The following is a 12,878-nucleotide window of genomic DNA, read 5'->3' as shown; positions in this document are numbered from 1 at the left end:
GTGCAGGTTCTCTGTGGTCTCACTGCTCACGGCTCTAAGACCTTCAGAGCATCTGAGGGCCCATGAAAGTCAAAAGTTAACCTGAGAGATTCTTAATTTTGCAACATTCCAACGTAATGCTCAAAGCCTCAGATATTCCATGCAAAGCTTGAACATCTTAAAAAACAGAAATCGAAGGAGTAAAACTAAAGCCTGTAAGACATACAGTATGATGTGAAATCTCAGTCATGAAACATCTGTGGCCTAGTTGTACTCTGTGAAGTTTGACTGCCGCTCAAAAGTTGTCAGCCCAAGGTTGTTTTGACCTCATTAAAGTCTAATCACTGAAGTACACAAATTATGATTCATTGGTTTGTGTGCGTGTGTGCGTGTTGTGTGTGTGGCAGAGTTAGTGTGAGTCCTAAGAATGTGTGGAAAAGGTCATACTGTTGAGATGAAAAATACATGAGGGAGTTTCCCCTCTCTCTACCCTGGTGATCTTCATGCTAACAATCTCCCTCCCCCCAGCACTGTACCAATAAAGTTATATAATTGTCATGACATTGAGATGGCAATAAACCTATCTTAAAAATATAATATGCTAGTATTGATAGATATAGATTTATCTCAGCTCCGCTTCACAGCTACACAGTGGGCACTGGGCAGTGTCTCTCTCACTGTCTCAGTGGGTCTCTCTTTACCCCTTGATGCAGAACATGTCGTTTTCTCTCCTTGCAGTATTCACATTGCCTGGATTAGATTTGCTAATTTGGTAAATTTCTCTGTTCACTGTCGTATGAAGCCATACATTTCAATACTCTGTATTCCCCTGTGACTGAGTGCTTGCCATGTGCCATTCATCAGTCATGTCACCACTCAGGTCTCAGATGACAAGTTGAGGAGATGACATCACTGTCACTCCTAATTACTGATGTACGCCAAAGGTTTTATGACTTTATGAATGTAGCTGCTCATTTGACTGAACAGATCAGCATAGGAACATTTGTCCACTGTTCTGAAATGTACAGTACAGTTGTTTTTTTTTAATGTCATTTCAATTTACACATGTTGAGGAATTTGCTTCCATTTTGAATAACAGTTCAATCATAGGCTTCGGGTTTGTGGTGTAGGACTAACTCTCAACAGTTGTCACTTCAGCACAGAGGACATAATAAATTAGACTCAAATCAGCCACCATAATGTCCTGGCAGACACTGAAAGCAAGAGCTCCTGGGAGCTATTACATTGAGTGATTTGATGATAACAAATCAAATTATATTTGGTGCAACGAATGAAAATAAAAAGTGGAGAGGGAAAGAACAGTATACACAGTCACAAACAGACAAATGCACAAAAACAAGGGCATGATCAGTTATTTTTCCCTTTTTCCATTGTGGTCCATTCCTTCGTCTGAACAGGGAAGTGGGGCACACCACGAACACACCCCCTGGGCTCCTCGAGGTCACCACATGTGGAGATTGCAAATGACATATACAGTATGTGTCATCAACAGCATATCAAGGAAACAACTGTCACATTCAGACATCTGATGGACCCTCCTACTACGGTGCATTCGGAAAGTTTTCAGAGCCCTTGACTTTTTCCACATTTTGTTACATTACAGCTTTATTCTAAAATGGATTAAATTGTTTTTTTTCCTTCATCAATACCCCATAATGACAAAGCAAAACAGGTTTTGAAATTTTTCTTAATTTACTAAAAATGAAAAACAGGAACATGGAGACTAGTCAGGATCGAGGGTCGAGGATCGAGGATCGAGCAAAGTACAAAGAGATCCTTGATGGAAACCTGCTCCAGAGCGCTCAGGTCCTCAGACTGGGGCGAAGGTTCACCTTACAATAGGACAATGACCCTAAGCACACAGCCAAGACAACGCAGGAGTGGCTTCGGGACAAATCTCTGAATGTCCTTGAGTGGCCCAGCCAGAGCCCGGATTTGAACCTGATCTAACATCTCTGGAGAGACCTGAAAATAGCTGTGCAGCAATGCTCCCCATCCAACCTGACAGAGCTTGAGGATCTGCAGAGAAGAATGGGAGAAACTCCCCAAATACAGTTGTACCAAGCTTGTAGTGTCATACCCAAGAAGACTCGAGGCTGTAATCACTGCCAAAGGTGCTTCAACAAAGTACTGAGTAAAGGGTCTGAATACTTATATAAATGTGATATTTCAGGTTATTTAAAATGTTTAATTTGCAACGTTTTCTAAAAACCTGTTTATGCTTTGTCATTATGGGGTATTGTGTGTAGATTGATGAAGGAAAAAAAACAATTTAATCCATTTAATAAGGCTGTAACGTAACAAAATGTGTAAAAAGTCAGTGTCAGAGTGTCAGACCACAACCTTAAATTTGGTTCTTCAAACAGCATACATTAACATAAGTTTCCATTTGAGTGGTTGACAACACCACATGAATATACACCGGTGTACCGGCAGATGACAGTGACAGCTCATCTTCTTCATAACAACAATGATCCACCCTCTCATCACTACCTACCTTCCCCTTGTCTTGTTTCTCTCAAGTCATGGCCTCTAACTCCAGTGGGACCTGTAAGGGTCCTGCTTACCTTGTCGTTCCTGGTCTCCAGGGCTGCTGTTGCTGTGTGAAGTCCTTAGCGACCCGGTCATGTGTCCTTTAAAGGGGGAGATCTGAGAGAGGAGAGATAAGCAACTCTGCTTCTGTCTGTGTGAATAAACAAATAAACATTGAGCACAGAGGATGAAAAGAAACATATACCTTTGAGGCTGGAGAACAAAGGAGAATGGTTTTCTTAGGCTTTGTGGTTTGTCCCTCTGGAAAGAGCATGATCTGCAGTAGATTTGATTCAATTTGATTTGATTTGTCACACAATAATACCTCTAACACACAGTGTCTTTGAGAAATGATTTTCAATGTAGACAGCAGGGAAAAAATAATACGTTTGTAAGAAACATTTCAAAGTGAGTAAAAGCATATATGATCTGCAGGTGGAATGGACCTCTCCACTTTTGCTGAGACTGAAGTATACTTTTGGTTCATCTCTTTCTAATCACTCTCTATACAGAGATATCGCTCAAATATACACCACACCTTCATACAGTCTTGTTGAGCTGAGGTTTAATTCTGTTTAAGATTGGGAGGTGACCCAATAATGAAAGTTTAATTCATCTTAATTTAATTACGGGTATACAGTACCAGTCAAAAGTTTGGACACACCTGCTCATTCAAGGGTTTTTCTTAATTTGTACTATTTTCTACTTTGTAGAATAATAGTGAAGACATCAAAACTATGAAATAACACATATGGAACCATTTAGTAACCCAAAAAGCATTAAACATATCAAAATATATTTTATATTTGAGATTCTTCAAAAGTAGCCAAAAATCGAAATCAAATCAAATTTTATTAGTCACATGCGCCAAATACAACAGGTGTAGACCTTACAGTGAAATGCTTAATTACAAGCCCCCAACCAACAATGCAGTTTAAAAAAATACGGATAAGAATAAGAAATAAAAGTAACAAGTAATTAAAGAGCAGCAGTAAAATAACAATAGTGAGACACTAAACAGGGGGTACCGGTACAGAGTCAATGTACGGGGGCACCGGTTAGTCGAGGTAATATGTACATGTAGGTAGACATATTAAAATGACTATGCATAGACGGTAACAACAGAGAGTAGCAGCAGTGTAAAAGAGGTGGAGGGCAATGCAAATATTCTGGGTAACCATTTCATTAGATGTCCAGGAGTCTTATGGCTTGGGGGTAGAAGCTGTTTAGAAGCCTCTTGGACCTAGACTTGGCTCTCCGGTACCACTTGCTGTGAGGTAGCAGAGAGAACAGTCTATGACTAGGGTGGCTGGAGTCTTTGACAATTTTTAGGGCCTTCCTCTGACACCGCCTGGTATAGAAGTCCTGGATGGCAGGAAGCTTGACCCCAGTGAAGTACTGGGCCGTTTGCACTACCCTCTGTAGTGCCTTGCGGTTGGAGGCCGAGCAGTTGCCATACCAGGCAGTGATGCAACCAGTCAAGATGCCCTCGATGGTGCAGCTGTAGAACCTTTTGAGGATCTGAGGACCCAAGCCAAATCTTTTCAGTCTCCTGAAGGGGAATAGGTTTTGTCGTGCCCTCTTCACGACTGTCTTGGTGTGCTTGGACCATGTTAGTTTGCTGATGATGTGAACACCAAGGAACTTGAAGCTCTCAACCTGCTCCACTGCAGCTCCGTCGATGAGAATGGGGGCGTGCTCGGTCCTCTTTTTCCTGTAGTCCACAATCATCTCCTTTGTCTTGATCACGTTGAGGGAGAGGTTGTTGTCCTGGCACCACACGGACAGATTTCTGACCTCCTCCCTATAGGCTGTCTAGTCGTTGTCGGTGATCAAGCCTACCACTGTTGTGTCATCGGCAAAGCCACCCTTTGCCTTGATGACAGCTTTGCACACTCTTGGTATTCTCTCAACCAGCTTCATGAGGAATGCTTTTCCAACAGTCTTGAAGGAGTTCCCACATATGCTGAACACTTGTTGGCTGCTTTTTCTTCACTCTGCGGTCCAACTCATCCCAAACCATCTCAAATGGGTTGAGGTCGGGTGATTGTGGAGGCCAGGTCATCTGATGCAGCACTCCATCACTCTCCTTCTTGCTCGAATAGCCCTTACACAGCCTGGAGGTGTGTTTTGGGTCATTGTCATGTGGAAAAACAAATTATAGTCCCACTAAGCCCAAACCAGATGGGATGGCGTATCATTGCAGAATGTTATGGTAGCCATGCTGGTTAAGTGTGCCTTGAATAAAAAAAAAATCAGTAACAGTGTCAACAGCAAAGCACCCCCACACCATCACCCCTCCTCCATGTTTCACGGTGGGAACCACTCTGCGTCTCACAAAGACACGGCGGTTGGAACCAAAAATGTCACATTTGGACTTTCCACCGGTCTAATGTCCATTGCTCGTGTTTCTTGGCCCAAGCAAGTGTCTTCTTTTTATTGGTGTCCTTAAGTAATGGTTGCAGCAATTCGATCATGAAGGCCTGATTCATGCAGTCTCATGTGAACAGTTGATGTTGAGATGTGTCTGTTTCTTGAACTGTGAAGCATTTATTTGGACTGCAATCTGAGGTGCATTTAACTCTACTGAACTTATCCTCTGCAGCAGAGGTAACTCTGGGTCTTCCTTTCCTGTGGTGGTCCTCATGAGAGCCAGTTTCATCATAGCGCTTGATGGTTTTTGTGACTGCACTTAAATAAACTTTCAAAGTTCTTGAAATGTTCTTTTTTAACTGACCTTCATGTCTTAAAGTAATGGATTGTCATTTCTCTTTACTTATTTCAGCTGTTGTTGCCATAATATGTGTAACCCTCTCACCAGGCTCGAATATGACTCTCACAATATTAACTTATGCAGAGTATCTCAGCAGCATGGGATGTTAGGTAAGAAGGACATCTCCAATAAGAATTCCTATTGTAAACTATCTAGGGTTATGACAATAGGGTATTAACTTCAGATTAAATGATTATAGGTTTCTGTTATTGAATCCGGATGGACCATCCCATGCATTAAATTAAATTGAGACAATCAATGACTCCACCAACTCAATATACATAATGTTCCATATGTGTATTAAAACATTTTCAAACATAAATACATTTTCAGACACAACAAAAGAAATAGAAAATAATAAACCCCAATGAGTCCAAATTATTTCAAGTTCGCTTAAATAAACCATTGGCGCGTGTTGGAGCTCAAAAAAAATGATGACACCCAAAAATATCCTGAAGCACTTCACGTTGTGGTTACTCACTGCTTGGTAGATATTCCCTCAGCGAAGTATGGCAGTTCCATGCAGGTTTCCTCACAAAGTCCAAGGCAAGCACAGCTACCCATGCAGACAGTACACCTTAGCCGTAACCGATATCCCATGGGAACACGAACTCGTTAAGCTCCCCAAGCAATTATCTCCCAGTGTCACACGATGCTAGGCTAACCTCAATGCTGACAAATACCTCCACGACGAGACGGTAGCTTCAGTCTGTACTAAGTTTTAACAAAATTATAACAACTCTTTTATAAAATAAAACATGTATTTCCCTTCATATCCTAGTAGGTATGGGTTTTGTTCTAGTTCTGTCATCTTCTTTTATAATTTCTTTACCAACCGTCCTAAGGTAAAAACGTCCATTCTTTTCATCAACCTCTTTTTCCCTCCATCAACGTCCTTTTTCCAGACCTCCCGTTAACCAGGTCAACTCCCATTGGCCACAACTTAACGAGCGACCTTATTGGTCAAAACTTACAATTCAAAGTAAAACAAACTATTCACTTATCTTTTAAATATATAACCAATTAATTATAACAAATAAACTCAATACCTGATTCAATCAAGGGTATTACATATGGACTTAGTCTTTTACCAAATATGGCTATCTTCTGTATATCACCCCTACCTTGTCACAACACAACTGATTGGCTCACATTAAGAAGGAAAGAAATTCCACGAATTAACTTTTAACAAGGCACACCTGTTAATTGAAATGCATTCCAGGTGGCTACCTCATGAAGCTGGTTGAGAGAATGCCAAGAGTGTGGAAAGCTGTCATCAAGGCAAAGGGTAGCTACTTTGAAGAATCTCAAATATAAAATATATTTTGATTTGTTTAACACTTTTTTGGTTAATAAATTATTCCATATGTGTTATTTCATAGATTTGATGTCTTCACTATTATTCTACAAAACGTTGTTTTTTCTGGTTCCAATTTTTTTTGTTGAGTTTTTGTCTTTGTTAGTTGGTCTGATATACAGTACCAGTCAAAAGTTTGGACACACCTACTCATTCCAGGGTTTTTCTTTATTTTACTATTGTTCTACAACGTAGAAAATAGGAAAATAAAGAAAAACCCTGGAATGATATACTGGTACTGTATATCAGACCAACTAACAAAGACAAAAACTCCCCAAAAAATGTGGAACCAGACAAAACAACAATAGACAGAGACTAAAAACCAAACAAAGTTAAAGCAACAAAAAACAGATGGAAACTGCAACCCTGACACCTCAAGACAGACAGACACAACACAACAGCACCAGACAGTTTGAGTTTGAGACACAAGCCTTGTCCACGTGAGCTGCAGATGTTTCCCTTGTCACCCCTGGAGTTATTGTTCTTGGTCTCCTCTGACTTTGTCTTGGGATGAGATGCAGATGGGATCATTATTACGGAATGCCTCTGGAAGCCGCTATTAAAATTCACTCTGAGATAAGGCTTGTTAAACTCTCATTAAATTCCACTCTGAGATAATGCATGTTAAACTCCCATTATGTTTTGATTAGAAGGCACAGAGCCCGGCGCCATGGTGATTGTGTTTTTAATCCGATTTTTCCTCACTGCGGAGCAAATAGGAAATGACAAGAGGGGAGAAGCAACAAAGCAAAACAAGCTGAGCAAGCAGCAACATTCCATTTAACCCAAAGGACAGAATGGAATTTCTGTTTCGCGTTTGACATAATGAAAGTATATGAGAATGGATCCGAAATGGGATTGCTTTCCAAAGTGTTATATTGCTACGTGGGTATTGGATCTTGATTAATTATTTAATGGAATAGGAATGAATGGACTGAGAAAATGTGAATTCTGTCAACGTTAATATTTTTTTCCTAGCCATGTACAACTCATAAAGTGACACTGAATATTGTTATTTTTTCATAAACCAGTGATCCATTTAAAAACAGACTGCAGTAGCAAGCTCCCCAACATTACATAAAAACCTCATTATACTTCCTATGCCCTAACTGGCACACCACATTTACCTCATACATAGTGGAAGAATGTTATTCTACAGCAACCACCATTAGCCCATCACATGGTTACGTCAGAGGGGGTTTACTCTGTGGTATAAGTGTTGGCACAGCAAGGTCACCTTGTCATTTTAAACTATCCTTTTTACTCCACTCTCACTAAAGGTTGTAATGCTATGGACCCTCTAAAATTCTTTATTCAGTGTGAACAAAAGCATGTGATACAATGTGAACTAAAGCACCTTCACTCCACTGTATTAAAAAAATAAAAAATTGGGGGGCCATCCACCACCCTCTTCGGAGGACAAAAATAAACGTTGTTTTTACAGCTTTTTCTTTTGTTGTTACATGTACAGTACATTCTACACATGTTTTACAGACATGGAATTTCACTATTATTATTTACAGCAGTTACATAGCAAGAATAAAGTAACTTGATATTTTGATATACAAAGATAGATTGTACTTATACATTATAAATCTTCTTTTCAGTCATAACTATTATAGAACATGAGCTTTTAAACCCACCTCTCAAGTCTCAGTCCATCCCACCCATCTCTGCAAACCTCTTATGATTTCCATGTGAGATATATTTTTTAACTGTGCTTAGATTTTTCACATACATTCTGCACCTGTCTAATCGCATAGTGTCTACAGATTGTAAGTTAAGGAAATAATTTTATAAAAAGTATTTGTAATGGCATATTTTCTCTATTCCATCCAATAAATATGCCCACTGCCCTGGCGAGAGAGGTGCTATTTCAAAGACACACTCACAACAGGCTTTACTGCACGTCCATAGAGATGATGGCAGTGTGGCACTTCGGATTGCAAGTTTACAAACAAAAGGATGCTTCTTTGTTCAAGCATATAACACTTACAGACTTTCTAATATAAAATATGAGGAAACGCAAATGTTTCTTATAATTCCTCTAATTCTAATAACTTATAAGTGCAATAAATGAAGTACAATAAATGAAGGCTATTGTATGCAGTCAATTCAAGATATCATGAGAGTTAGTGCGGTCAAAAAACTCTACCGCTCCCCGTCTAACCAAGACTCCTCCTCGTAGGCCTGACTTCCTCCCTCAAATAACCCTTCCTCCTCCCGTAGCCACCGCACCGGCCGCAAGGGAGGTATTCATCTCCAATAATGGCTTCACACTAATACTTTGACTAATAATGCTCTGGTTATTCTATACAAATACAAATTGGCTATTTGGCTCTAACAGTATTATTATATTGTTGATTGACTATGTTTTTCCAAATCTCCCAACAGTGCTATTTCTAGGTTTAATTTTAGATAAATGTTGTGATTTTTCAGCAATTCCTGAACCTGTGACCAGAAACAAGCTGCATCGGGGCAATACCAAAATAAGTGATCTAATGATTCTATCTCTTCGTAGCAAAATCTGCAGAGCTGAGATAGTTGTATGTCCTATATATACAGCGCATTTGGAAAGTATTCAAACCCCTTGACTTTTTTCACATTTTGCTGCGTTGCCTTATTCTAAAATGTATGAAATTGTTTTTTTCCCTCATCGATCTACACACAATGCTCCATAATGACAAAGCAAAAACTGGTTTTTCAATTTTTTTGCAAAATGTATAAAATAAAAAAACAGAAATATCACATTTACATAATTATTCAGACTCTTTTCTCTGTACTTTGTTGAACACCTTTGGAAGCAATTACAGCCTCAAGTCTTCTTGGGTATGACGCTACAAGCTTGGCACACCTGTATTTGGGGAGATTCTCCCATTCCTCTCTGCAGATCCTCTCAAGCTTTTTTACCCCAATTGGTAGTGTCTACTGTCTTGTCTCATCGCTGCAACTCCTGTACAGACTCAGGAGAGGCGAAGGTCGAGAGCCATGCATCCTCCGAAACCCAACCTAGCCACACTGCTTCTTGACACAACACACATCCAACCCAGAAGCCAGCCACACCAATGTGCAGAGGAAACACCATACACCTGGCAATCTGGTCAACGTGCACTGCGCCCAGCCCACCACAGGAGTCGCTAGTGCACAATGAGACAAAGATATCCCTGCTGGCCAAACCCTCCCTAACCCGACACAGGGCCAATTGTGCACTGCCCCATGGGCCTCCCAGTCGCAGCTGGCTGTGGCAGAGCCTGGGCTTGAACCCAGAATCTCTGGTGGCACAGCTAGCACTGCGATGCAGTGCCTGCACCACCCAGGAGGCCTCTCCAGAGATGTTCGTTCGGGTTCAAGTCCAGTCTCTGGCTGGGCCACTCAAGGACATTCAGAGACTTGTCACGAAGTCACTCCTGCGTTGTCTTGGCTGTGTGCTTAGGGTCGTTGTCCTGTTGGAAGGTGAAACCTCGCCCCAGTCTGAGATCCTGAGCGCTCTGGAACAGGTTTTCATCAAGGATCTCTCTGATTGGTGGAGTACTGCAGAGATGGTTGTCCTTCTGGAAGGTTCTCCCATCTCCACAGCTCTATCAGAGTGACCATCAGGTTCTTGGTCACTTCACTGACCAAGGCCCTTCTCCCCGATGCTCAGTTTGGCCGGGCGGCCAGCTCTAGGAAGAGTCTTGGTGGTTCCAAACTTCTTCCATTTAAGAATGATGGAGGCCACTGTGTTATTGGGGACCTTCAATGCTGCAGAAATGTTTTGGTACCCTTCCCCTGTGCCTCGACACAATCCTGTCTCGGAGCTCTACAGACAATTCCTTGGACCTCATGGTTTGGCTTTTGTTCTGACATGCACTGTGTTACCTTATATAGACAGGTGTGTGCCTTTCCAAATCATGTCCAATCAATTAAATTTACCACAGGTGATGCACCTAAGCACAATTTTGAGTCTCATAGCAAAGGGTCTGAATACTTACAGTATGTAAAAAAGGTATTTATGTTTTTCATTTTTAATACATTTGCAAACATTTCTAAAAACCTGTTTTCACTTTGTCATTATGGGGCATTGTGTGTAGATTGCTGAGGATTTCATAACAAATCTATTTTAGTATAAGGCTGTAGCTTAGCAAAATGTGGAAAAAGTCTAGGGATCTGAATATTTTCCGAAGTCACCGTATCCGTAACATTCTGTTTGTTCCAAGAATTTTGTATAATAATTTAAATTGAAAAAATCTTAGTTTTGAATCAAGCGCTGTTTTGCATATCAGTTCATTAACCATGTGCCACGGAATCAGCACATCGAAAATCTCTTCCCAACTATTTTGCAACCTGTGCGGTGCTGCGGTCAACATTTTGGTCCACAAGTAAAACATATATATATTTTTTCAAATTACAATTTTTTGGTGCACATTTTGGTCTTTAGTGAAGGGCAAACAAGCACTCCACTGTTAACAGAAAGCATGTTGTGTGGTGGTGTGTATTGACATATGGGGCAGTATTTGTCATCTGTGTGGACTAAAAGCATGCAACGGGCGTGTAACAGTGATAGATAGCTGACCTGTTTGGTTCCATTAGCCAATTAAACGTTTTATAACAACATGCTATGGAAACAGCTGGGGGACATTTGACACATCATAGTCAGCAAGACACTAGATGATGGGGGCTTGTGATAAATAAAATCATACAGAATATACACGTATCTGACTCGGGGAGGGCAGAGGGTAGTGAGATGGATCAATTAGGCCATTAAAAAAGGCCAGGCGGAGGCTGTGGCATCTGTAGAAACTGACGTGCATCCCAAAAGGCACCCTATTCCCTACATCAGGGTTCCCCAATTGGTGGCCCACGGGCAGAATTTGGTATAAAAACAACTATGACGTAGACCGTAAAACACCAGCAGATCAGCTCAAAGTGATTTTAATTGAGGAAATCTGTTCCAAAGTGATATATGTGATCATGTAGCCTACAAATGTAGGCAGGGTTTGAAATGATCATGTTTTATTCAAATATTATATCTGTTTCGGCTTCTTGCAGTCAATTTGTATTTATGTACCAGCCCCCTGACCATCCACTCAAGAAAAGAATCGGCATGCGCCAGAATCTAGTTGATGATCCCTGCCCTACTGTACATAGTACACTTTTAACCCAGATGGGGTCATAAGTAGTGCACTTATAGGGAATATGGTACCAATTAGGTCTCACAGCCTGAGATACAAGTTTATGTTGTTATATCTCTCACCTGTTGGTACAGTTGAGCATTAGGAACAAGCATCATCTCAAAAATATCTAATGAGTTCAAACGCAATATATCCCAACCTAATAAGCAGACAGCTTCAGTATTGTTGCGTCTTACCTAATGCAGTGAGATTTCAGCTATGTGGGTCTGGTTTCAAAAAGCTTGGGCATACCTAAGAATAGTAGCATTGTGTATCTGTGTACTCTTGTTTGCGTGGACATACAATAACCAGTAGGTTTGTATGCGTGAGCAATAGTTCTGTGTTTGTGTGCGTAGGACTGTGTTTATCTACAGATGGTCGGGTGTTTTAAGCTTGGCTGAGAGGAGCTCAGAGGAGCCAACAGCTGTCCAGGAGCCTCCTGCTGTTTCTTCCCTATGATTTATCATTGCCACCATCTACCGAGAGGAAAACAACCTACAATGTGATGGCTCTTGTTCATCTAATGTGCCTCAGTGGAGAGCCTGCTTGGTTCACTCTGTACACTGTATTTCTGCATCACAAATGGCATCCTATTTGAAAGAGAGTGACTCTCCATTTGGGCTGATCTGTCACCCACTTCCTCTTCCCCGGTAAGAGGGGAATGAGGCAACCTCAGAGTTACACACAAGGGAACTGTAGTGCCATACACACGCACAACCGACAGGAAATAGATGTGGGAAGGATCTGTAATACAGGAAAATAAGAGCAATGAATATATGCATTGTATCAACAGGATAAGCAAATGGATCCAGAATAGAATAGAATGGACTAATACCAACAGTAGCACAGCTGGAGCAATAATAACACTCATAATATAATAACACAATTACAAATGCAAACAACTATCAGCAACTGCAACCAGTAACAGTAAACACACAAAGTTACAACAATAACAACAACAACAACTCACATCAGCACACACCTCAACCCACAAGTCCACTCAGAGAAGTGGAGAAGGAAGGAGACACTGGCCTGCACAGTCAGAAGAGCTGTCAGGTGTCCTGCC

This window comes from Salmo salar, chromosome ssa22 (assembly GCF_905237065.1).
Source record: "Salmo salar chromosome ssa22, Ssal_v3.1, whole genome shotgun sequence".
Taxonomy (NCBI): domain Eukaryota; kingdom Metazoa; phylum Chordata; class Actinopteri; order Salmoniformes; family Salmonidae; genus Salmo; species Salmo salar.
The sequence above is the reverse complement of the archived record's forward strand: the minus strand, read 5'-3'. Positions refer to the sequence as shown.